Raw genomic sequence first — 18,312 nt, 5'->3', positions numbered from 1 at the left:
GGACTGCAGGAGGCTGGACGGCGGGGTCCGAGTTCGCCCCGCGCCCCAGGCCTGGTGCCTCCTGTCTCCTGACCAGCTGGGAGGCCTGGGAGGGGAGTCACCCAAACGGAGGACAGGAAAGCCAGGGGGAAAGGCCCCCAGAGGCTGTGCTTGTTTGGTTGGGGGGGAGGGGAGGCTGAGATCGCCCCCCCAAAACTGTAGGGGCTTTTCTCAAATGTGGACACTTTGTGGGGAACTAGACTAGAGCCCTTCTTCCCAGAAAACTGACTGGGCCTGGGGCCTGCGGGTGTACTTGGAAGTCTCTTGATGCCTGGGACACCCCCACGTCCCCCACCAGCCCTCAGAGCCCCTCCTGCGCCCTCCTGGGGCCCCGTGCAGCTGGGCGAGCTGGAGGCTGGGGGTCTCCCCACCCGAAGGTCCTGGCTGCAGGCACGCGGCTCCCAGGATGCTGCCAGTTCCAGGAGGCCGAGTCTTTGCCCGGTGGCCTCACCAGGGTCTCTCCAGGGTGTAGACAGCGCCTGGTTCATTGGGGGTGCCCAGATACGGTGCTGAAACCCTGAAGGGGCCCTCCTGGGTGGAGCCCGTGGCCGCGGTCAAATGTGAGTGACCAGGGTGGGCTTTTTCCTGGCAGAGGTGGCCCAGTCTCCGGGGAGCTGGTGAGCCTGGCTCTGCCCTCACCTCCCTCCTCACACATGCTGTGCACATCCTTACACACCCACACACTGTGCACACCCTTACACACTCACACACATGCTGTATACAACCTGACACATTCACTCACACACACTGTGCACATCTGTACACACTCACCTACATGTTCAATCCTTATACACCCCCACACACTGTGCACATCCTCGCACACCCACACACACTGTGCACACCCTTACACACTCACACACATGCTGTATACAACCTGACACATTCACTCACACACGCTGTGCACATCCTCACACACCCACACACACTGTGCACATCCTCACACACCCACACACACTGTGCACATCCTCACACACACTCACACTCACTGTGCACACACTTACACACCCACACACTGTGCACACCCTTACACACTCACCCATACATGCTGTGCACTCACCACCCTCACAAGCACCGGAACCTCCCTCACACACAGCACTTGCTACCCGGGACCACACACTCATTGTTTCACCTATGAGTCTCACACACACACACACACACACACACACACTGATTCTGGGGTGGCTGGGGAAAAATCAAGCCTCTCCGCCATGTGCAGAGGGCAGGAGTGAGCCAGCCCTTGTGGAAACAGCAAACAGTGCTGAGGGGCGGGCAGCTCTTCCCCACCCTTCCCTTCTGAGTTCTCGGATTCCCGTCTTGAACCAGCACTTCACGTCCACGTTCACTTTCTCCCAAGATGGTTCCCTGGGCTTCCTCTTAGGCATGTGGCCTCTGAGCGCGTCACACGTGGCCTGTTCAAGTGGAGAAGTGCTGAGCGCACGCTGCGCACGGGCTTTAAAATGAAGCCTGGAAGCCAGCATGCAGAGTACCTCGCTATTCATTTTAAAATACTGATTTCATGTTGAAATGCTTGTATTTTTATATAGGGGTAAACTAGGTTCTTGACGTGAGTTTCACTTGCTTCTTTTCACCCATTAAAAACGTAGCTATTAATTCAGCTGCCTCTGGCGGCTTGCGTTGTATTTCTGCAGGGCATCTCTGACTCTCCTCGGCATCCTTCAGGAAACGGAAGCGGACAGGCAGAGATGGAGGAAGACGCTGGCCCCGTGGTTCAGGGGGAGGCCAGGCGAAACCGCTTGTGCTGGAGCTGCCTCTGCAACACAGCGTCGCAGCCAAGCATCATTTCTCCCCCTAGAACTGGCGGTGGGACGAGGTGGCATCACACTTTGTATTTTGTTGCCTGATTCATTTTCTTTCCATTTTAATTTTAATCTCATCCAATTATTGTGTTGTGATCTCAGTCAGCAACCTTAAATGAACTCTCAAGTAACTTGGGAAGGGTCGTGCTAGGAGCATTGGATGGGGATTAGATGTAAATTGCAGCAGGTTATCCGGTGATGTCTGCATGGGTGGAAGCAAACCCTTTCCTGTTATTTTCAAATTTCAGATCAGCATTTTTGGTACTCTTCTGTTTACTTTTTCCCCTGCCAGGTATTACCACCACCACCCACCACCACTGCAACCCCAGGCAAAGCAAACGGCGCGGAAAGCCTGCGCCAGGATTTCTCCCAGTGAAGATGCTTTCTATTAAGCAGGAATAGAAGGGTTTTTTTCCCCTGGTTTTTTATTTTATTTTTTATGATTGACCCATAGGTTTAAAAATCTGTGAAGTCACACCTTGGTCAAGGAGAATACAAGAAATCATTTGCAAGCTTTTTAAAATTTTAAATAAGATTTTTCAAAATAGTCTCCATTAACACTTTAGAGACACGAGTTCTAGAAATAAAGTAATAAAACTTAAAAATTATATTTGGTCTTTTGATGATAGCAAGAGACAAGAGAACCCTCCAAGAATATTGTATATAGTAAATTCAGTATAACTGTATCATGAAAAGTCTGCATGCCTATATATTTGCTAGACACACATTATATTTTTTACATATTTATCTTGAGGGCTGTATAAGTAATGAAAAACACAATTCAGCAAAAATGTAAGATGGCTCTACATTGCCAATAATTGAATGTATCTCATAGATAATTTTGGACAAAACTAAAAATATGTTTCTATCATAAAAGGAACCCTTCTGTTATTCATTATTTGTACATTTATTTACAGGTCATTTTTGGCTAAATTAAATTTAATTAATGGGAAAAGAAAATAGTGAATAATACCCAAAATGATCAAGGCTTTGTGGGTAAACTCATTAAAATGGTTTATTATCTGTATTAATTCCTTGGAAAATGCCATTCTTGTTATTGAAGGCTTGTGCATCATTAATAAGAAAATGATAGAAATTTAAATTATTTCATTGGACTGCCTGGTTTTTTTTAAAAAGTTTCCAAGGAAATAACTGAAAATTTAGCATGTATGTTGCTGAAGAGCTATCAACATCCCATTTAGAAACTTAAGTAATCTCACTTGGGGTGTGTAGGATGGTGTATTTATTAATAGGAGAGGTTGCTTATCTTATTTCTGAGATGACTCACATTTGCTCTCGTTAAATTTACCGGGATAACTGTACGGAGCAAACCACCAGATTTCAGAACTTAGCCACGTACTGTCTGCTCCTCTCTTCTGGTACTTTTTTGGAATCATCTCAGAGTTAGAGAACAGAAAGTGATAGACAAGCAGAGGAGCTCAGGCCATGGCACCCGGGCTGACGGCACGGGGAGTCTGTGTGGGCAGAGGTCCCAGGAGCCCGTTCCTCCGTTTGTTAATCTGCATGTTGCGTGGCTTCGTTTTCTTCATCATGTTAAAAACTAGAGACAACACTCTCGCCCACACTCCCATTTTTCTTTTTTCCTCCCTGAAGACTATAATGGTTATACATTTTCAAATATTCACAGACAAGATATTCTGGATAAATGATCCAAGATTAACAAAATTAGGTCAATGTTCATACTGGGCTAGTGCGATATGTCCCTTGTGTTGAAATGATCTGGTGTCAGCTAGTGATTGAAAAAGCACTACGGACCAAAAAAAAAAAAAAAAGAACTATTTATTACAACATGTCTCAAAAGCAGATAAGCAAGCCATGGCGCCTGCTCGTAAATGAGGGCCCTTATCTAGATTTTAATATGGCCATAAGCAAATTGTGAAGGTTTTTGCAAGTTAGGCAGCTTCTAGGGGAAAGCAGGCATTTTGAAAGTTTCTAGACTTCTAAGCCAGGCGTGATGGTTTTCACACCTGTCTGTTGATGGCAGGGTCTTTGTTCTTTTCCGATTCAGGGCAGGTGGTCTGGACGGTTCCTCCAGGGTGGAGAGGGTCCCGGAGGCTGCAGCCCCGAGACCCTCGTGGAAGCCCCTTCTGGCTCTCCACTGCTTGGCTGCCCACATTCTTTCTTTCTTCCTGACGCCTGCTGCTAATACTGATGCGATCCCTGAGGCCAGGACCGGAAGGACTTTCTTGGTGCCTTCGTATAGAAACCACTTTTGCTGACATCAGTGCGTGCTCTCTGCTGTCCGGTCACTAACTCGTGTCCGACTCTGGGCGACCCCGTGGACTGCAGCAGCCAGGCTCCCCGTCCTCCATTGCCTTCCAGAGTTCGCTCAAATTCATGTCCACTGAGTCGGGGACGCTATCTAACCATCTCATCCTCTGCCGCCCACTTCTGCCCTCCAGCAACAGGGTCTTTTCCAGTGAGTCAGTTCTTTGCATCAGGTGGCCAAAGTTTGGAGCTTCAGCTTCAGCACCAGTCCTTCCAGTGAGTATTTAGGGCTGATCTCCTTTAGGATGGACTGCTCTGACCTTCTTGCAGTCCAAGGGACTCTCAAGGGTCTTCTCCAGCACCGCAATTCAAAAGCATCAATTCTTTGGCACTCAGCCTTCTTTATGGCCTAACTCTCACATCTATACGTGGCTACTGGAAAAACCATACCTTTGACTATACAGACCTTTGTTGGCAAGGTGATGTCTCTGATTTTTAATATGCTATTTGCCCCAGTAGCCTTTGAGCCACTGTTTGGGAAGTGGAAGTTGCATTTATCTGATCCTCATTCTTTTAACAAAGGTCACTGACTTGTCCTTTCATTACCATTATAATCTATTAACACAAAATTTATTTAATAACCTATTAACACAAAAGATATTCAACATGATAAAATTTGACATAATTAACAGAATGGCTGTTATTTAAAAAGTTTCAAAAATAGACATAGACTAGTCTATAAACTAGATGATGCTATCCCATTTAAAATTGACTATATTTAGAACACAATTCTGAGTGTCCATAACTATGATAGTCTTTATTTTCAGGTTTAAATTGCATTTGTAATGCAAACACGCTGACTCAGGCATACAACAAACTGTAATGAGATAAAACCCAGGAGAAAATCCAGCAGCCTAAACCCCAAAATTCCCAATTGCATCATAATAGGAAACCGAGGGCTTTGCCCAAGAGCAGGGAGGTCCGTCAAATCTAGAAAAACAGCTGCCAAAATGGAAATAGAAAAGCAAAGTAAATCAGAGTCTGAGGTCCTGGAAACAGAAATTTTCAAAATTTAAGATAGTGACTGTCACAGAAAAACAGGGACTGAAGACCACCCAGGTCCGCTCTTGGGTCTGAGGTGGCTGTTAGGACCCCCACCCCAAGAGCGTGCTCCGTACAGAGGTGTTGGGAGGCTCCTGGGGCGCTGTCTTGGGGAGAAGCCGTGGGGAGGCGGTGGAGAGCCCCCAGAGGACGGGGCCTCGCTCAGGACCCTGGAACAGGAGCCCACCTGGGGGGACCTGAGTGCAAGGTGCCGTCCAGGGCAGGAGTGGGAGGAAGGGGTGTGCAAGTGGCCTTGAGTGGAGCTCCCCTGACCTTGGTTGGAGAGAAGACCAGCAGGTGAAGACGGGTGATGATGCCGGTCCCGCCGAGCCCGGTGGCCTTGGAGGCAGGGAACAGACAGAGACCTGAGTCTGATTCTCTGCACGAGGAGGACCCAGTGGATGGTTCTGAGCAGGAGGAGACGTGAGGAGTGTGTACGTCCGTGTGTGTGACTGTGAGTGGTTAGGGTTGCAGACAGCTTTGCTTGCTCCCGGGTCCATGAGAATCAAATTGTCCTTGACAAGAATCTGAGACGAAGACAGCTATGAGGGGTGGGGAGTGAATGGACCAGGCCATCACGTGTCTGGGGGCAGCGCTGGAAGTGGATGGCAGTCAGGATTTAGAGGGGACGCAAGGAGGCAAGGTCCCATGTGAGACTCACAGCCAGGCTCTCAGGGTTCGGGGGGCATCAGCCTGAGGACAGCGGCCCACAGAGGATGCCCGGGAGGACGGGGCAGCAAAGGGGCAGCTGAACAGGCGCGGCAGAGCCTGAGCCCGAAGGCAAGCGGTCTGCAAGGGCTCACGCTTTCCTGGGTGAAGGCAGCTTTCCTGGAGCTTCTGGAGTGAAAAAACCTGATAAAATATGGAATGTTCCTCCCATTATGATGAGCTTTTAATTACAAGTTGAAAATAAAGATGCAAACACATTCTTGATGCTTAAATATTTATGGATGTCGTTTCTTGTCAATTTCTCAAAGAATTAAAGAATGAAAAATGAAACTGCAGAGCTTCTAAGGGAATCTCAGTACCTGCCTTACTCTGGTCTGGAAAATTATTTCCACTTTAAACAGTGTTTAAGCGGCCCTTGAGATATCTAGGACTTAAAGGTTAGCATGTACTTTGAGAAAATTATGTCACATCCTTAGTTTGTACGGGCTTCCCTGGTGGCTCAATTGGTAAAGAATCCACCTTCAATGCAGGAGACCGTGGTTTGATTCCTGGGTCAGGAAGACACCCTGGAGAAGGGAACTGTTACCCACTCCAGTATTCTGGCCTGGAAAATGCCATGGACTCCATAGTCCATGGGGTCGCAAAGAGTGGGACCCGACTGAACGAGTTTCAGTTCTCTTAGTTTGTGCAGAGATGGTGTGTTCATACAGGGTGATATTTCCTTCCCTTCAGATCTAACTGGTGGGAGGACAGCATGCACAACGGGCTGGTTGGTCACACGCACACACACCCCCAGGCACACGCCTGGCCAGACATGCAGGCAGGACGGGCAGCTGAACCCCACCCCCCGGGCTAGCACCCCAGCTTTGCCAGGATCACCTTCCACTCCCTCCAAAGCGCCCACATGGGGCTGTGTGGGTCTTGGTTATGCCACTTTCCTGACGAGCCCAGTGTGTGAGCAGAGTGGGGTGGGTAGGGGTGGAAGCAGGCAGGCCCTGAACACACCATTCCCGCCCAGCCTGCCCCGTGGCCCTTTGGGGGAAAACTCGGCAAGGAGAAAGAGATGCCTGTCATCCACAGATTCCGATTAGTGAGAGAACCAAACAGCAGTGATGAACTTCACATTTTGGGGGTAGGAGAACATCCCCCAAGTTAGTAGAGATGATCTGAAAAGTGTTATGCAGCCAGCCATCCACGTTTATGAATTTAAAACCGGTGATTCTCTGGCATCACCAACTCAATGGACATGAGTTCGAGCAAACTCTGGGAGAGAGTGAAGGGCAGGGAAGCGTGGTGTGCGGCAGCCTGTGGGGTTGCAGAGTCAGACATGACTGAGCAACTGAACAGCGGCAAATTCTATGGTCCTGGTAAGACGGGCCCTTGAGAGGAAGGGGCCGTGTGCAGGCTGGTCACCGGTTAGCCCTGCTTCCAGGACCGAGAGGTCAGTGACACAGGAAGCCTCGTAGGAGGGAAGGGACAGAAAGGGAGACAGCAGGGGGTCAGGCTGCGGCTGCTGCTGAGTCGCTTCAGTCGTGTCCGACTCTGTGCAGCCCCATAGACGGCAGCCCACCAGGCTCCCCCGTCCCTGGGATTCTGCAGGCAAGAGAACTGGAGTGGGTTGCCATTTCCTTCTCCAATGGGGGTCAGGGCACCCCTGAAACGGGGGGTGGCCCTGGTTCTTGCCCCACAGCCTCAGGAGCCGGGCTCTGGGAAGGGCCCAACAGCCTGGCTGGGGGGTGAAGGTCCCGACCCCGGGACCTGTAACAGGGTCGCAGCAGAGGCGGTTGGCTGAGACGCACTCAGACCAGGGTGCAGAGGCCAAACCTGCTCTGGCTCGTGTCCTTACAAGACGGACCCAGAGGGGGGAGGCCGGGCAACCGGGACAGGGTTGGAAGGGTGCCCCGTGAGCTGAGGCGGGCAGAGCCGGCAACGGGAGCCAGAGTCCTGGGAGGGGCAGAGGGCATGCCTGGGGCTTCAGGGGGCCAGCCGCCCACTGTGACTCCAGCCTCTGAGTCACTCAGATCTCAGGGGACCGCCTGCCGTGGGCCTGTGAGTGCCCCTCGGGGGACAGCCCCCTGTGGGTATGTGGGTGCCCCTGGGGGACAGCCCCCTGTGGGTATGTGGGTGCCCCTCGGGGGACAGCCCCTTGTGGGCCCATGGGTGTCCCTCGGGGGACAGCCCCCCCCCCATGTGAACAAGTCCTGCAGGGGCACCGTCCCCCTACCCTCACTCATGTGAGCCCAGCAGGCAGGCCCCTCCGGGGAGCCGTCCAGGCTGCCAGCCGCTCCTCAGCCAGAGAAGAGCCCGGGGCGGTGGGCGCTGGGGGCCGGCAGTGCAGGCCTTGGGCTTGTGACCCAGGGGCTGCTCCCACCCTCAGGCCCGAGGGGACAAAGGAGGCCACGTCCCCAAGCCAGCCTGGGGAAGGAGGTGCTGCGGAGGGGCCTGACCCAGTGCAGAGCAGCCCGCGGAGTGGACGCCCCGCCGGCCCTGCAGCCCCCGGAGCCGGGGTGGGCAGGGCATAGCTGGGGCTCCCAGGGCCTCCCTGGAGCCTCCCCAGAGCTTCAGCCACACAGCCGCCTCTGTCCATATGTCCCCGGGCCAAGGTTCCCGGGGGGACAGGCAGAACCAGGCCGAGTCACGGCTGCGTTGGGGGTGGGCGAGGACACACCCCAGCCACCTCTGATCCGCGTGGGGAGGACAACGAAGGGGCTCCTATGCACAAGGACACCGCAGCTAGGGGCCCAGCTCACACTTGGTGTGACCTGTCAAGTCCCCCTCTCGGTTACCTTTCTCCATCTTCCCCCCGAGCCAGCCGGCCACAGCTGGCCCCGCCTCCCCTCGGTCGTCTTCCTCTGGCCCAGGGCCTGCCTGCTCAGCTGCTCCTCCGGCCGCAGGAGAGGGCCGGGGCGGAGACGATTTCAGATCTGATTGCGCCGACAGGCTCCTCGGCCTGATTGCCAATCAGCCCAGAGGAGATGCGATTCAGAGCCGGCCCGCGTGGCTGGGCCCCACCTTGCAATCATCCTGACCTGCGGCAGAGTGCGGGTGCCACTCAGGTCCCGGGCCCGCGCTGCCCCTGGGGCGGCACGGGGCTCAGAGTGCTTCATGCTCAGCCCCGGGAGCCCTGCTGGGCTGGCGAGCCCCAATCAGTGCTGCCGGGCCATCCGGGGCTGCCCTGTGGCCCCCAGATGGCTCTTGAGGCCGGACGACCTCGGGGTCCTTAATGGGCTCGGGAGCCAGGGGAGCCCCCCCCAGACCCCGCAAGCTCAGGGCCCTCAGCTGCGAGACCAGAGAGGCTGGGGAGGGGGCCCTGCTCTGGCCTGAGGACAGACTGGTCCCCTTCACCCCTGCCTGCCGCGCTCTCGGGGTGAAGTCCCAAGCCTGAGTCTGCATGTGAAGAGTAACAGATGAGCAATGAAGCTGCAAGGCCTCCTGCAGCGAGCACGGCCACGCTGGGAGGCGAGGGGCTGAGTAGATGCTCGGAGACACACTTCAGAACGGGCCGCCTGGGCCTGGACACTCAGGGCTGTCGGGGGTCTTGGGCGGCCGGGTCAGCCACTCAGCCACTGGGAAGCGGCTTCATGCCCTTGCCCCATCCTCCCTCCAGGGCACCGGGTGCCCAGAGCCCAGAGCCTGGGACCCTCTGCAGGGCGGTCCGTCCCCTCCAGCCCCGGGCCTAGAGGCTCCTCCTAGCCCCCCGGAGGGGCGTGGGGGTCTCAGCTAGACCTTGCAGCAAGACGCTGCAGTCGTGGGTCACTGCTCTGTCCCTGCACCCCTTTGGGCCTTGTGTCCCCAGCGCTGGGACAGGGCAGTCAGAGTGGATACGGCTGAGGGATGGAGGAGCAGACGGGCGAGGAGGCGGGTGAGGGTCGGCCGTTCCTGGGATGGAGCAGAGGCACTGGGCCCCGGGTGGGGGCCCTCACGGGGTCCTCCTCCCCACTCTCTCAAAGTCCCAGCTTCCACTGGACTCAGTGAAGACCAGCTTCCCTCTTTAAGGGCAGACGCCATTCTGGGACTGGCTGGCGTGGCTTGTGAAAGCTGTGTTATTTTTACCATCCCTGAAATATATTCTTTAGAAAAAAGATGCTGTTTCAGGGTTGGTTGAAGAGAGTAATGAACACATGTCTGTGAACAGTCTAAGGGTCCCCTCATCCCTGCCTCGATGGCTGGATCCCTGGAGAAGCGCAGATGGTGTGTGAGCATGGATGCTCCAGACACAGACAAACAGGGGCGGCATGAGGGGCCATCCAGCGGAGCAGGCAGCAGAGGTGGGCTCCGCGCTGCAGATGGGCGGCCAGTGCAAGCTTCCAGAAGGGGAGGCGCTCCTGTGACCGTCACTTGAAGCCCAAGGCTCCAGCCTCGTGGTTCACATGGACTCGTCAGCACCTCGTCCATAGGTGAGAGATATGAGAGCTGTCATCCCCATCTCAAAGTCCTGAGCTGGGGCTTCCCCGGTGGTCCAGTGGTTACGAAGCTGCCTTGCAATGCAGGGGACGCCGGTTCAACCACCAGCTCGGGAAGATCTCACGTGCCATGGGGCAAGCAGACCCGTGTGCCACCACGACTGAGCCTGCCCACCTGGGGCACCAGAGCCGCAGCTCCTGAAGCCTGCGCAGTGCAGCGGGGCAGGCCGCCACGGTGAGAAGCCGGAACACCACGGTGAAGAAGCCCTGCTCACCGCAGCTGGAGAAAGCCGGGGCCCAGCAACGAAGACCCAGCACGGCCAATAAATAAATTTCAAAGGAGATTTATTTTTTTAAAAAAGCAAAATCTGGAACCCAAACCCCTGAGTGTGGGTGCAAAGAGCTTTCCTGGCCGTGGAGATGTGCTATTTTTGTTCGATGGGAGCTCACAGACGCAGCTCTGGACGGTTGCAACCTCACCGTCTTCGGGAGGTGGGTGGGCGAGCAGGGTGTCCACAGAACGCGCGTGTGTGACGTCCTCGGGGCCGCGGGCGGGGAGGAGGCCGTGCTGACCTGTTGCATTCCGGGGGGAGTGGCGTTTGTAGCCCCCCCTTCTCTGTTTATTTGCAAACCGAGCCATCATTCTGTTCTTGGAGAAGTCGTGTTGAAGACAATTACTTAGGGAGGTTCCAGAAATTCCCAAATACAGAGATTAATTATAGTCATTTTTAGATTTCATGAAAACAGTTGTTTAAGAGAAAACGGCCATAAAACTGCTTCATGATTGTGCTCAGTTTATCAAGGTGCGTGGATATACAGCATAATTACTGTTGGGTTCGGTTATTTGAATTAAGAAGCTCCAAACTCACTCTGCAGCTATTTTGGGAAGCAGCCAGAAGAAATGAACTAACGAACAACTGCTTTTTCAGTGCAGACTTCAAGACGCAAACCCTGTTCTAGGGGCGTGAGTGTGCGTGCAGTGAAATCAGGAGACTTTTTTTCTCCTTAAACATGTTTGATCACAGAAGGGAACATCGCCTGGGAGGAGGGAGAGATAGGGAGAAACCTGTTTGGAGACTGTGGGTCCCACGAGTGACACTGCCAGGACTCGGGTCTTCAAAACCCTGTCCTTTCTGGGGATAGGGGTGGGACGTGGGCCACTGGGGACCCCAGAGAGCCCAGATAGACCCCACCCTGATGCACCAGGCCCTCCGGGAAGAACAGAATGTGCACCACGCTGAGACCGAGGGCACAGACGGGGTTTGAAGACCCTGCAGAGGACGGAGTCCTTTCCTTTCGGAATCGCATCTCCACTCATCCCAGCCACGGGCTTCCCTCTGCCCGCTGCGTGGGGCTCTGTGGGCCACAGACGTCTGCCCACTCAGTGTCCCTAGTTCACCTGCAGCACCAGATACAAGGCTCGGAGTGTAAAGAATACTTTACTTCTTTCAATCCAGTGAGGGACTTCAAAAAAATCATCTTTTTCAAGGCTTATGTTAGTATTCACTATTCGTGTGTGTGTATGCATGAGTTTGAGTAAACTCCGGGAGGTGGTGATGGACATGGAGGCCTGGCATGCTGCGATTCATGGGGTCGCAGAGAGTCGGACACGACTGAGCGACTGAACTGATGTGTGTGTGTGATTTCCTCAGTCGTGTCTGACTCTCTGTGACCCCATGGACTGTAGCCTGCCAGGCTCCTCTGTCCCATGAATTCTCCAGGCAAGACTACTGGAGTGGGTAGCCATTCTCTTCTCCAGGGGATCTTCGCGACCCAGTGATGGAACCCACGTCTCTTGCATTACAGGCAGACTCTTTACCATCTGAGCCCCCAGGCAGCCCATTCACCGTTTATACAGCTTCAAATTAGGTGTCGATGAACCTGACTCTGAGAACCAAAACGGAGTTCTAACAATAATCCTTAGTCGCTCTTCAGAATAAAGACATCTTTTCTTCATACTTTTGTACTGAACGCTGCATCCATTTTCCAAGAGTTACCAGGCATTGAAGTGGAGGACTTCTGTTCTCCTGGGGAGGACTCTGTTCTCCTGGGGAGGACGAGGGTCCCCTGATGACTTCAGTTGCTACATCTCCTGTTTCTGAGGATAAGGAAACCCTCGTTTCTTTGGCCTTCTTTCACGGATCAAATTTTCTTAATTATCTTGGCTTCCCATGTACTTCACTGCTGGATGCAGCGTAAGTCTTTTTCTCCAAGCACGTGTTTCATACCCTTAAGAGTCAGCGTGTCTCACTTGCAGGTAATAAGCTGACGGCTCACAGTCCTGTCCTTGCTGACCTCTGCGCTGGTTACCGATGGCTGTGTAAGAACCCACCCACGCCGAGCAGCAAACACGAGTCATCTCAGGTCCTGTGACTCCGCCACTCGGGAGGCCCCGCGCGGTGGTCAGCAGAGGGTCTCTCCCGAATCGTTGTCGCGACGACAGCGGGGAAGGCTTGGCTGGGAGGTTCTTTGTGGGAAAAATGGCCAGAGACCCTGGAGGAGGTGATGTTCGGTGCTCAGCAAGTTGTGCCCAGTCTACTCCAAAGGGAGACTTTAGACACAGATTCAGAGCCACAGGTTTCTACAGACACATTAACAGGAGCCAGAACACCTTGGCAATACCCCCAGAAGGCAGCTCTGGGACTCCAAGCCTTCAGAAGGTCTGATGCCCACCTACCCGTGTGGCTGGCCTCAGTGGGGAACGGGGATCAAGGGGACGTCACCGCGGGAGAAGCAGCTCAAGCCAAGGCTGGCCCTGGAGCCCAAGCTGCTGAGAGAGGATGAAGAGTGGTCCTCAAGGGGGACAAATGGGACAGGGGGAAGCGCCCACTGTGCGAAGACCTGGGAGAGTGGAGGAAGGGCACGGTGGGCACAGGTGGGCTGAGGACGCAAGCAAGGCACCTCGAGCTCATCCTGAGAGGAGAGGGAGGGCGGAGCCTGCAGGAGGCTGAGCGTGGGTGACGTCCACGACAACCCGCTCAAGGCGCTCAGTCACATTCGACTCTCTGCGGCCCCACGGACTGTAGCCAGGCTCCTCTGCCCTCGGGGATTCTCCAGACAAGAGTACTGGAGTGGGTATCATTTCCTTCTCCAGGGGATCTTCCGGTCCCAGGGATCGAACCTGCATCTCTTATGCCTCCTGCATTGGCAGGCAGGTTCTTCATCACTAGCACCACCTGGGAAGCCCTAAGTGCAAAAGATCAAAAACTAAGAATACGCAGGCAAAGAAGAATATGAAGAAATCCATCAATGGTTACCTCTGGATAAGGGTGTAGGTCTTTTTCCCTTCTTTGAACTTTCACTTTATTTTTTAAAAATCAGATTTAATTTTTTAATAGGAAGAATGAATCAACGTTTCGGTTCAGTTCAGTTCAGTCACTCAGTCGTGTTTGACTCTCTGCAACCCCATGAACCGCAGCACGCCCGGCCTCCCTGTCCATCACCAACTCCCAGAGTCCACCCAAACCCATGTCCATTGAGTCGGTGATGCCATCCAACCGTCTCATCCTCTGTCGTCCCCTTCTCCTCCTGCCCTCAATCTTTCCCAGCATCAGGGTCTTTTCCAATGAGTCAGCTCTTCACATCAGGTGGCCAAAATACTGGAGTTTCAACTTCAGCATCAGTCCTTCCAATGAACACCCAGGACTGATCTCCTTTAGGATGGATTGGTTGGATCTCCTTGCAGTCCAAGGGACTCTCAAGAGTCTTCTCCAACGCCACAGTTCAAAAGAATCAATTCTTTGGCACTCAGCTTTCTTTATAGTCCAACTCTAACATCCACATGTGACTACTGGAAAAACCATAGCCTTGACTAGATGGACCTTTGTTGACAAACTAATGTTTCAGCTTTTTAATATACTGTCTAGGTTGGTCATAACTCTCCTTCCAAGGAGTAAGCGTCTTTTAATTTCATGGCTGCAGTCACCATCTGCAGTGATTTTGGAGCCCCCCAAAATAAAGTCAGCCACTGTTTCCCCATCTATTTGCGATGCAGTGATGGGACCAGATGCCATGATCTTCGTTTTCTGAATGTTGAGCTTTAAGCCAACTTTTTCACGCTCCTCTTTCACCTTCATCAAGAGGCTCTTTAGTTCTTCTTCATTTTCTGCCGTAAGGGTGGTGTCATCTGCATATCTGAGGTTATTGATATTTCTCCTGGCAATCTTGATTCCAGCTTGTGCTTTATCCAGCCCAGCGTTTCTCATGATGTACTCTGCATATAAGTTAAATAAGCAGGGTGACAATATACAGCCTTGACGGACTCCTTTTCCTATTTGGAACCAGTCTGTTGTTCCATGTCCAGTTCTAACTGTTGCTTCCTGACCTGCATACAGGTTTCTCAGGAGGCAGGTCAGGTGGTCTGGTATTCCCAGCTCTTTCAGAATTTTCCACAGTTTATTGTGATCCACAGTCAAAGGCTTTCGCATAGTCAATAAAGCAGAAATAGATGTTTTTCTGGAACTCTCTTGCTTTTTTGATGATCTAGTGGATGTTGGCAATTTGATCTCTGGTTCCTCTGCCTTTTATAAAACAATGTCTTTTTCATTATAGGGGACAGGAATGCAAAAGTCGGAAGTTAAGAAACACCTAGAGTAACAGGTAAATTTGGCCTTGGAGTACAGAATGAAGCAGGGCAAAGGCTAGTAGAGTTTTGCCAAGAGAACGCACTGGTCATATAGCTGGTCCCTCTCCCCTTGGTAATTTCCTGGGTGCATTAACTACTAATGGATGTCTAACGGGTCATCTAAAGGTCAGAGGCCCTCCTGACCAGGGACTCCATTGGTCTCCGTGCCCCTCTTGGAGAGAGGGACGTGACCAAAACCTTGGACCAACTTGACCTTGACGTTCATGGAGCATTCCACAGGGTCGGCCTAGGTGACAGGATGGAGCTCCGGGCTCTCCAAGGCGTCGGGCGGGGCTACCCACCCGTGTCGTTCTGCCTGCCTTCCAGCTGCCGACCAGTCAAGGTCCTGACTGCGCTGGCGCTGTGTTTCCCTAAGTCCGGACTGAGGCTCTCCAAGAAGCTCGATGGAGAAGCTCTTCGCTCCGGCGCTCAGCACCCTGGGCTTCCCTGGTCCTGGAGGGCACTGCACACCCCCACCGCCTGCTCTGCCCTCCCTCCATTCCTCCAGTACCCCTCCCCTCCCCTCCCCTCCTCCCTCCCCTCCCCTCCCCCTCCCCTCCTCCCTCCCCCCACCTGTCCTCCCTCCCCTCCCCTCCTCCCTGTCCCTCCCTCCTTCCTGTCCCCCCCTCCCTCCTCCCCGTGCCCCCCTCCCTCCAGTTCTCTGTCCCTCCCTCTGTTCCTCTTCCTTTTCTCCAGGTCAATTGTTTTTCTGCACTGCTTGGGCACAAACCTGCCTGATACACGTTCTTTTTGCTCAGTTATTTTCTGAAGTTTTCTTTTAAATAAAAGAACATGCTATATGAATCCTAAAAACACACTTTACAAATCAAAGTAAAAGGTGCTGAATAGATGTGAGGGTGGCCGTACCCTCCTTTTATCTGGGGGGGGTGGTCAAGCCGCAGGGGTGAGTGAGCCCCAGCTGTAGCCGACAGCAGTCACCTGCAGAAAAGTGTGGCGGGGACAGCGTGGCGGGTGTCTGCAGGGGCCCTGCAGATAGTAGACCCGAGAAAAGTGAGTCACACTCAGAACCAAACGAGGAGAGCCCACGTGATCCCAATGACACACAAGTAACACAGGAAACTCACCAGAAATCCCTGCTTGGTGTGAACGGAAATCATCTGTTTCAGTTAAATCGTTCAATTATGAAGAATTACAAAGCTCGCCTACAGTTCAGGCTGAGAGAAAACCTCCCTCAGCCGCTGCCCCGTCACTGGTTCTGTTCTTCATCAGAAGGGATGAGGGTAACTGAGTTCCTGGAACCTGGGCCCGGAGGAACTTACCAGGACCCCTGTGATGGGGGGTGGTCCGTGCCGGTGGGGCTGTCACTGCAGAGGACCCCCCGGGGCAGAAACAAGGGGGCATCAAACGACCGCAACCCCACCCTGACCTTGACTTCCTACACTCACATCTCCAAAGCCTATCACGGCAGTTGGGTGAATAAGGGGGTCAGAACTAGTGCCTGAGTCGCTCTAACAAGCCGGATTTAACTGCCACCTCCCTCGTCTGTAGGAGCTGACAGCAACCTCACGGGGTCTTTTAAATCAGAATGACACCACACTCCATCCTCTTCCGTTGGTGAGCGCAGTGCTGCCCGAGGACTGGTCCACAGCCAAGGCTTGACACGTTTCTGATTAAGGACCAAATGTATCTCCATATTCCTACATCGCCTAGTGCACATACCCCCGCTGGTGATAGACCAATGTTTCTTGTGTTGTAAATAAAGCTCAAACGAACCCCTGAGTGGACAGGGGGTGAATGGATGAAGCGGTTCCGTTTGTGAAGCACAGAGAACCAGACCCAGGGATGGAGCCTGAGAGCTGAGGCATTAAGCAGACCCGGTCCTTACAAGCGCGTGCTTGCTGCAGGGCAAGCACCCTCCCACCCAGCTCCTCTGCCCACATCCATCTGCGCGCGCGCACACACACACACACACACACACACACACACACACACACACGGGCGGGAGTGAAACAGTGCCTCTAAGAGGCCAGCATGGGGCCCCACAGCAAGCGAGGCCGGTCCCTTTGCCTTTGTTTTAAAACCAAGCCTGGGGTGGCCGTCGTGACCCAGGAGGAGGACATTTTCTGGCAGTTAGCAACTGACCAGAGGAGTTCAAAACCTGGAGCGAAATCAAAGGCCCTTCAGGGAAAAAAGTGAATGCAAATGGCCAGTTGGTCATTAATCACCGGAGTTGTCCAACCTGGGGTGGGGCAGCATTATTGCTATTATAAACTATACAAATGTAAAGAAGAAGGTAATTACCTCCTTTCTACTTGGAAAGTTAAAGGTTGGCCGCTTGTTGCCATGGAGACCCTGGACTGTTTACAGCCTGGGCTTTTCCTGGCCCCGAGGGCCGGCTCGGTGGCCATGGAGAGCGCAGCACTTCCGCCTTAATGACATTCATTAGGGTCACTTCTGTCAGTAGGTCCTTTCTTTGAAAAGCAAACCCAATTGCTTCTGCACATGCCTTCATGAACAGCAGTGCAGGAAGGAGCAGGTGAGGCTGCCGGGCCAGAGCCGGAGTCAGCCGGGACGTGGGCTCTGCCCGCTGCCCACCACAGGCTGCAAGAACTCCGCATCTCCACTTGGTCCTGGAAACCGCATCATTGTTCACGATCTCACCAGGGAGGCTGCCCAGGAGATTCTGTTGAGATGGAGGAGCACGTGGTGGGCTCTGGGCAAACGGCAGACCAGCGGAGCCCAACTGGAGAGAGAAGAAAGAGCCTCCCTCCCCCTGTTCTAGCAAAACCTCAACAAGTGCCATCAAACTGCACTGGCAAGACATGAGGACAGCCGTGATGTCCCCGGGGCTGCTGAAACCGCGACCCCATCCCCAGGGGCTCATGGCCACTGACCGTGGATGCGGGACAGGTGTCACCGTCGCCTGTGCTGAGTGGACATCCCCGATTCATCCCCCAGAAGCCTGCTCTGTGACTTAAGTAGCAACCATGTTCTCCCTTTCCCTGGACGTCCCAGGAACTTTTTTTTTTTTTTTGCAGGAATAACAATAATGCCCCTCAAAGAAAAAGGACCCTGGAGGCTTGGGTTTCAAATTTAAGGTGCCCACAACCTTACGTCCATCTCTGGGAACCACAGCAAAAGGGAAAGAAGTCAGCTACTCCTGTTTCACACCACGTTCCACGCACATCAGGCGTTGGATCAGTTTTACAGGTGGGTTGGAATCCACACCATCTCCAACACTGAGCGTCTGATCCACAGTCTGGCGACCATGTCTGGGAGGAGAGGGCTGCTTGCAGAGTGAAAATTTAGAAACTTCTGTAGCATTTTCATAAGTAATGCTATGTCTGTAGAGTCTCATAATTAAAAAGTCAGCTTGAATGTCAATGATTATTTTTATTTCACCTTTTTAGTGATGTTATGGGATCAAACTTGGGTCCGCAGCAAAGCCAATCCACCCACACAGGTTGTG

At 53.2% G+C, this 18,312-nt stretch overlaps 1 long non-coding RNA gene across 1 annotated transcript in view; it reads left to right on the top strand.

Moving 5' to 3' along the window:
- The window catches only part of LOC122447470, a 46,032-nt gene extending 43,112 nt beyond the window's left edge, over positions 1-2,920 (top strand). The window contains exon 4 of the long non-coding RNA XR_006271245.1: positions 1,689-2,920. This is a non-coding gene — a long non-coding RNA (uncharacterized LOC122447470). The remainder of the gene's footprint in view (positions 1-1,688) is intronic.
- The last annotated feature ends 15,392 nt before the right edge of the window (positions 2,921-18,312 follow it).

This window comes from Cervus canadensis, chromosome 9, assembly GCF_019320065.1.
Source record: "Cervus canadensis isolate Bull #8, Minnesota chromosome 9, ASM1932006v1, whole genome shotgun sequence".
Lineage (NCBI taxonomy): Eukaryota > Metazoa > Chordata > Mammalia > Artiodactyla > Cervidae > Cervus > Cervus canadensis.
The sequence above is the reverse complement of the archived record's forward strand: the minus strand, read 5'-3'. Positions and strand labels throughout refer to the sequence as shown.